We start from the raw sequence: 6117 nt of genomic DNA, 5'->3' as shown, positions 1-6117 counted from the left end.
AGCACGGCCCGGCCCGGGACCAGCCAGCCCCAGCGGCCAATGGGCTCGAAGCACCGGCCCAGCCTCTGGGAGGGGGCGGGATGAGGGCGGGGCTGCAGCCGGAGACCCAGACTAGGGGAAGGGAGGGGAGGGGGCGAGGTTTTTGCAAAGGAGTTTCGCGTGCAACTCTGGAAACGGCTGTACTCGTGGGGCGTGAGAGGATGTGTACAGAGGAGCTGTAAGGAGAGAGAGAGCGTGCCCAATCCGGGTACATAGGAAAATGCACACTTTCCACCATTGTCAAGAGGGAAGACTATGGGAATAGGGCAGAACCTAACCGCTCAAGTGCTAAAATGGGCAAGATGTGAAGTGTAATAAGGAAGTGGAGTTGCTCAGCCTGAGGAGGGCTGAGGGCCGGGTCTAGGAAGGTGCAGCAGACCAGGGTGGGGCTAACGGGCCCCCCATGGAGCGGGGACCCTGAGTTTCCTTTTCTAACGGACCCCTTTTCCCCAACCAGTCTTCTCCGTGGCCAGGTGAGATCCCAACCCTGCTCTCCGGGAAGCCCTCTTCCACGCCCATCCTCAGGCCAGTTTAGCGCCCCCCTTCCCTGCACACTCAGCCCAGATCTGACCCAGCCTCTTCCCACCGGCCTTCCTCTGCCTGGAGCCAGACCTGCCTGTGAGACTCTCCCACAGCTAGATGGCCCCAGCTTGGCTCACTGCTGTTTCCTTGCTTCCCAGGCCCGGTCAGCCTGGGAGTCCATCTGTGTTTGTTGTTTTGTCATTAAATGTGTGGCCCAGAGGTCACGTGCAAGGCCCTGCTGGGCGGGTCCCTGGTGGCGACTGCAGGAATGGCACCCTTGTCCTGGTCCCTTGTTGTGGACTCTGAGCCTCCTGCACACACAGACTCCCAGAGGGAGACTGACACTTGGCCAGCCCAACACCCAGAGCTCTGCCCTGAAGGAAGAACTAAGGGAAGGCTGGGGGTGGGCAGGGAGCCTCCCCTGCCCCAAAGGGTGAAAGGGAACTCAAGTTTCTTGGTGCAAAGAAGCCGGCTCTGTAAGGGCCCCTTGGGTAGAGACGTGGAACCAGGGACTGCTGCAAGTCACCTTCAGATGGATAACCAAGGTCTAAGAACGCATCTGACCATAGTGTTCAGAGTGGCCCTTTTGCTGGGGGCAATCGTAACAGTACCAGGTGTTAGATCCGTGGGGTCAGACCAGACCTGGGCTCAGTAACCTCAGTACTTGAGTTCTGGCTAGGAAAGAATTCAGAGCCACTACTCAAACTATAAGAGAACATTTAGAAAAATCACAGAGGTGGAAGTAATTCGTAGAAGAAATGAGCTGAGGAAACGTTATAGAGCAGTGCTTCTCAACCTTGGCTGCACATTAGAATCACCTGGGAATCTTTTTAAAATCCTGATTTCTGGGCCTCATCCTCCGGAAATTCTGTTTCTTTGTTACTAATGTTGTGGCCCCACCCCATAACAAAGAAACAGAATTTCCGGAGGATGAGGCCCAGAAATCAGGATTTTAAAAAGATTCCCAGGTGATTCCCCATCACTGGTCTAGAATCTAGATCTCCACTGACTGCTTGGTCGGAGCCAGGGCGCGGGGTCATTATCCAGTGCAGCTGGTCCTGAGGTCAGCTTTGGCCTCGCTTGTCTGGTTTTGCAGCTTTTCTGGGTTTGGACCTGAAGTACCACTGAGGCCTAGATGTCATCTCTAGGAAGGAAAAGTCAGGAGGTCCAAATGGCATGACCAGTGATATGCTAGAGAGGAAATGTCACCCTGGGGACAAGGCCCCACCCTATCTGTGTCCTTTGCTAGGCACCCAGGGCTTTCCACCCTGGCGACCTTCTGTACCGGCCCATAGTCCTTGCTCTGCTCATGTCTGTCTAACTGCCCACCACACTTTCTGTTCTTTGAGGAGGAAAATATTAACTCCTTGTCCTTCTTTGCTAGTTAATAAGCCATGAATATTACTGATACACTTATGGTATTCTCTATGCTAGTAGTTACCTTCACGCACCCTGCAGAGCTGGTCTTACATGCACTCTTCAAGGCTTTGGTCTCTACCCCCTGGAGTGCTAGTTCAGCACCTTGTCCCCTGAGGGATTAATCTGTCTCCCTCTCCCTGGGGATTAGCCTCCTAGCACACACACACACACACACACACACACACACACACACACACACATCTGAGCCCTGTAAGATGCCCTGGAAAACGAAGCTGAGACACCCCTGCAGAGGGAGCCTGGAGCTCTTTGGGGCTGGCACAGCCTTCCCTGGCCTCCTGAGCTCCTCATCGTCCCTCCCCACCCCCAACCTGAACCCCAAGTGCTGAGAGCTGCCCCTCAGCCATTTTGCAGACACTGAAACCTCGGAAGTGACAACCTATTTTCAACTTTTTCCTCCTTTTGCTAGGAGCTCTGGGCTGGGGGTCAGCAGGTCTGCTGCCGATCCTGGTTTTGCCATTAACTTTCTGTGACACTTAGAATACATGGCATAGAGAGTGTGACATGCAGGTGTGAGTGGGACCCTGGCTGCAGGCCAGAATCACCTGGTGAGCTCTGAATGTGTCTTGATCCCTGAACCCCATCCCAGTCAAATCGGAATCTCCACCTACAGGTGCCTGGGAATCGCTGTTCTTTTAAAGGTCCCGGCACTTGCTAAAGTGCAGCCAGGACTGCGCATCCCTGGTGTAGAGGTAGTCATGAGGGGGAGGTGGTCAGCCACACTGTATCAGAAGGTCACACACCAGAGGTCACAGCCTATCCAGCAGTCTGCTGATAAATGCGTCATGACTGTCACTCCATGGGGGAGGACCCTGTTGCCAATTTCCATAGTGTAAATACTTCCACCACATCTGACTTCACATTTCCAACTCAAGGTAAATTAACCTGGGAATTAAAGAAACCTACACACTCACACACAATCAGTTCAGCCGCCTCTACAGTTCTCCGTGTCTACATCCACCCTCACCCCACTCCCAGCCTTTCCTGATTAGCATAGAGAATGCCACAATGAGTGTATCAGTGATATTCAGGGATTATGAACTGGCATAGCAGGTATTAGAAATGAGCTCCCCTTTGGGGAAATTAGTAGTATTGGAGCTGTGTAGATTGGCTTAAATGGTTTGGGGTCACCACTAAGTCCTTGTTCGGAGTAAACAGATCTCAGCCCTAACGGGTGTGGCTCCATTGGTTGAGCTGCATCCCATACACCAAAAGGTCACCCATTTGATTCCGGGTCAGGGCACATGCCCTGGTTGTGGTCCTCTCCAATAAGGGGCCTGCAGGAGATAGCCAATTAATGTTTCTCTCTCTCTCTCTATCTCTCTCTCTCTCTCTCTCTCTCTCTAACAAATCAATGAAAACATTTTGGGGGGGAAAATCACTTAGGTATGATGCACAGAGTTGAACCCTTGGGGATCCCATGTCCCACGGTATTCTGGTTGCCTGATGTAACCATCAGTCTAACTCAGTGGTCAGCAAACTGTGGCTCGTGAGCCACACGCGGCTCTTTGGCCCCTTGAGTGTGGCTCTTCCACAAAATCCCACGTGCGGGCGCGCATGCACAGTGCGATTGAAACTGCGTGGCCCATGCGCAGACGTGGTATTTTGTGGAAGAGCCCCACTCAAAGGGCCCAAGAGCCGCATGTGGCTCGCGAGCCGCGGGTTGCTGACCACTGGTCTAACTGAATCCTGCCTCTACACTGCTGTACCTTCCTTGAGTGGCCCTTTATTACAAGGTGGTCAAGCACCTAAAAGGACCCAGACCTGGGCCTTCACTGACCTTACGGAACAGATTATATGAACCGGTTTTGTGGCTACTTGCTAATAAATGTTTGTTTCATCAATATTTGTATGGGCAACAGAATTTGTTCTGAGATCTGCTTCCATGATAACTGGCAGGCAGCTTGCAGGGTGAAGTAACCCTCCCTTTCAGTAGCTACAACTGTGCATGAAAAAGAGCCTCAGGGTTGGGTATGACCAGCTTGGCTTCTTGGCTTGCACGTTGGCATTCGCACCGCCGGACGAGTGACTCTATCTGTGCCTGCTTCCCCGTGTGTGAAGCCATGAGGTGGACTGTTTCTCTTCTAGCTCTAACCGTCCTGGCTCTGGTGCGCACAGTCAAGCCAGTCAACAGATGGTACTGAGCTTTGCCTATGTCAGGCCCTGCTCCAGGCTCTGGGCACAGCTGTAAACAGATAGACAAGAGCTATTGTTCTCTTCTGCTCGGGAGTGCGGGGCTGTGGGGACATGCAACATGTGTCAAACAAACACATGCCCTGGCCAGTGTGGCTCAGGTGGTGGGACCATCATCCTGTGCACCGGAAGGTCCTGGGTTCCATTTCCAGTCATGGCACATATCTGGGTTGCGGGTTCAATTCCCAGTGGGGGCACATATGGGAGGCAACTGATCGATGTATCTCTTTCACATCCATGTCTCTCCCTCCCCACCCCCTGCCTCCCTCCCTCTCCAAAATCAATTTTAAAAAACATACATGAAAAGGGTAATTGCATGTAGTGACATGTGCTAAAGATCTGGGGAAGAGCTTCCAAGTGAAAGAAACAGCAGTGGAAAGGCCATGAGAGAGGAAAAAACTTGGCAAGGTCCCTGGGGTTCGTGCAAGGGATCAAGGGAGAGTAGAAGGGGGCGAGGTCAGAGACAGGGGCAGAAGCCTCGTGGCTTTAATAAACGGTATAGATGTATGTATTTCCGGTTTCAGTGAGAGTCACTGGTAGGTTTTAAGCCAGGACCTGATACAGAATCTGATTTATGCTTCAGGAGGCTGCTGCATGGGAGATGGACAAGAGGGGGCTGGGGCTGGGGCTGGGGCTGGGGCTGGGGCCGAGGGAGGAAAGCTGATGGGGAAGCCATTGCAGCATCCCAGAGTTGAAGGCTGTGGCTTGGACTAGGGACACAGCACTGGAGATGGTGACAAGAGTTGCACTGGGGCTGTAGCTTGGAGATAGAGCCAGCAGGGCTTACTGCAGAGTGGGTATGGAATATGAGGGGAAGAGAAATCCAGGATGATCCGAGTGTTCTTGCCTTGCGGAACTCGCTAGATGTTGCTGTCCTTTCCGACAGCGAGGAAGATCAGAAAGAGAGGGCATGGGAGGGGGCTGGGTCAACAATTACTTTGGCCATTTCATTTTTTGAGATAACTTTTCAAAGTCCAACTCGAGTTGGCCAGGGAACTCAGAGATGAGGGTTAGGTTAGACGACATAAATTCGAGAGTCATCAGATCAGTTTAAACCGGGGGTCCTCAAACTTTTTAAACAGCGGGCCAGTTCACTGTCCCTCAGATCGTTGGAGGGCCGGACTATAGTTTAAAAAAACCTATGAACAAATTCCTATGCACACTGCACATATCTTATTTTGAAGTAAAAAAACAAAACGGGAACAAATACAATATTTGTATTTGCATGTGGCCCGTAGTTTGAGGACCGTAGTTTGAGGACCCTTGGTTTAAACCATGGGCCTACTACGACTTGCGATCATCGAGGGAGAAAATGTAGCAAGAGAAGAGAAGACAATAGGAACAGACCCTGGGGTGCTCCAACACGAGAGAATGGGGGGCTGGCAAAGGAAACCAACAAGGTCCAGCTGCTGAGGTAGAAGGAGGATGAGGCCGGAGAGGTGACAGGAATGGAGTTTCTTCTGGAGAAGAAAAGGCTTCAAGAAGCTAAAAGAGATGCGTCATAGGACTTAGTGTCCTGGGAACTCGCCTCAATACACCGAGGCTGTAGTTATGTCCTGGGAGGTCAAGTGGGAGCAGAACAGAGAATTGGCCGTCAGCTTTGCAAGATGCCGGTCATTGGAGACTTTCAATGATGCAGTGGAGACATCTGATTGAAGTGGATGGAGGAGAGAAAGGAAGGGGAAGAAACAGAGGAGGAAAGTACAGATACCACAGGAGTGTGCACTCACAGGCAGGTGTAGGCAACCATTCACATGGGAGGGAGTGCATAGGTGGAATTCTTCCCCACCCACCAAATGGCCTCTCCGGCCAAATATGCAAGAGTCAGCCTCTATGTTGGAGATTTTAAGTGGCCAGGAATTCATTGCCGCATCTCCATTGTTAAAGAACAAAATTCAATGGAGTAAATTTGAAGATCTAATTGGC

Source organism: Myotis davidii, unplaced genomic scaffold (genome assembly GCF_000327345.1).
Source record: "Myotis davidii unplaced genomic scaffold, ASM32734v1 scaffold134, whole genome shotgun sequence".
Taxonomy (NCBI): Eukaryota; Metazoa; Chordata; class Mammalia; order Chiroptera; family Vespertilionidae; genus Myotis; species Myotis davidii.
This window is presented reverse-complemented; position numbering follows the sequence as displayed.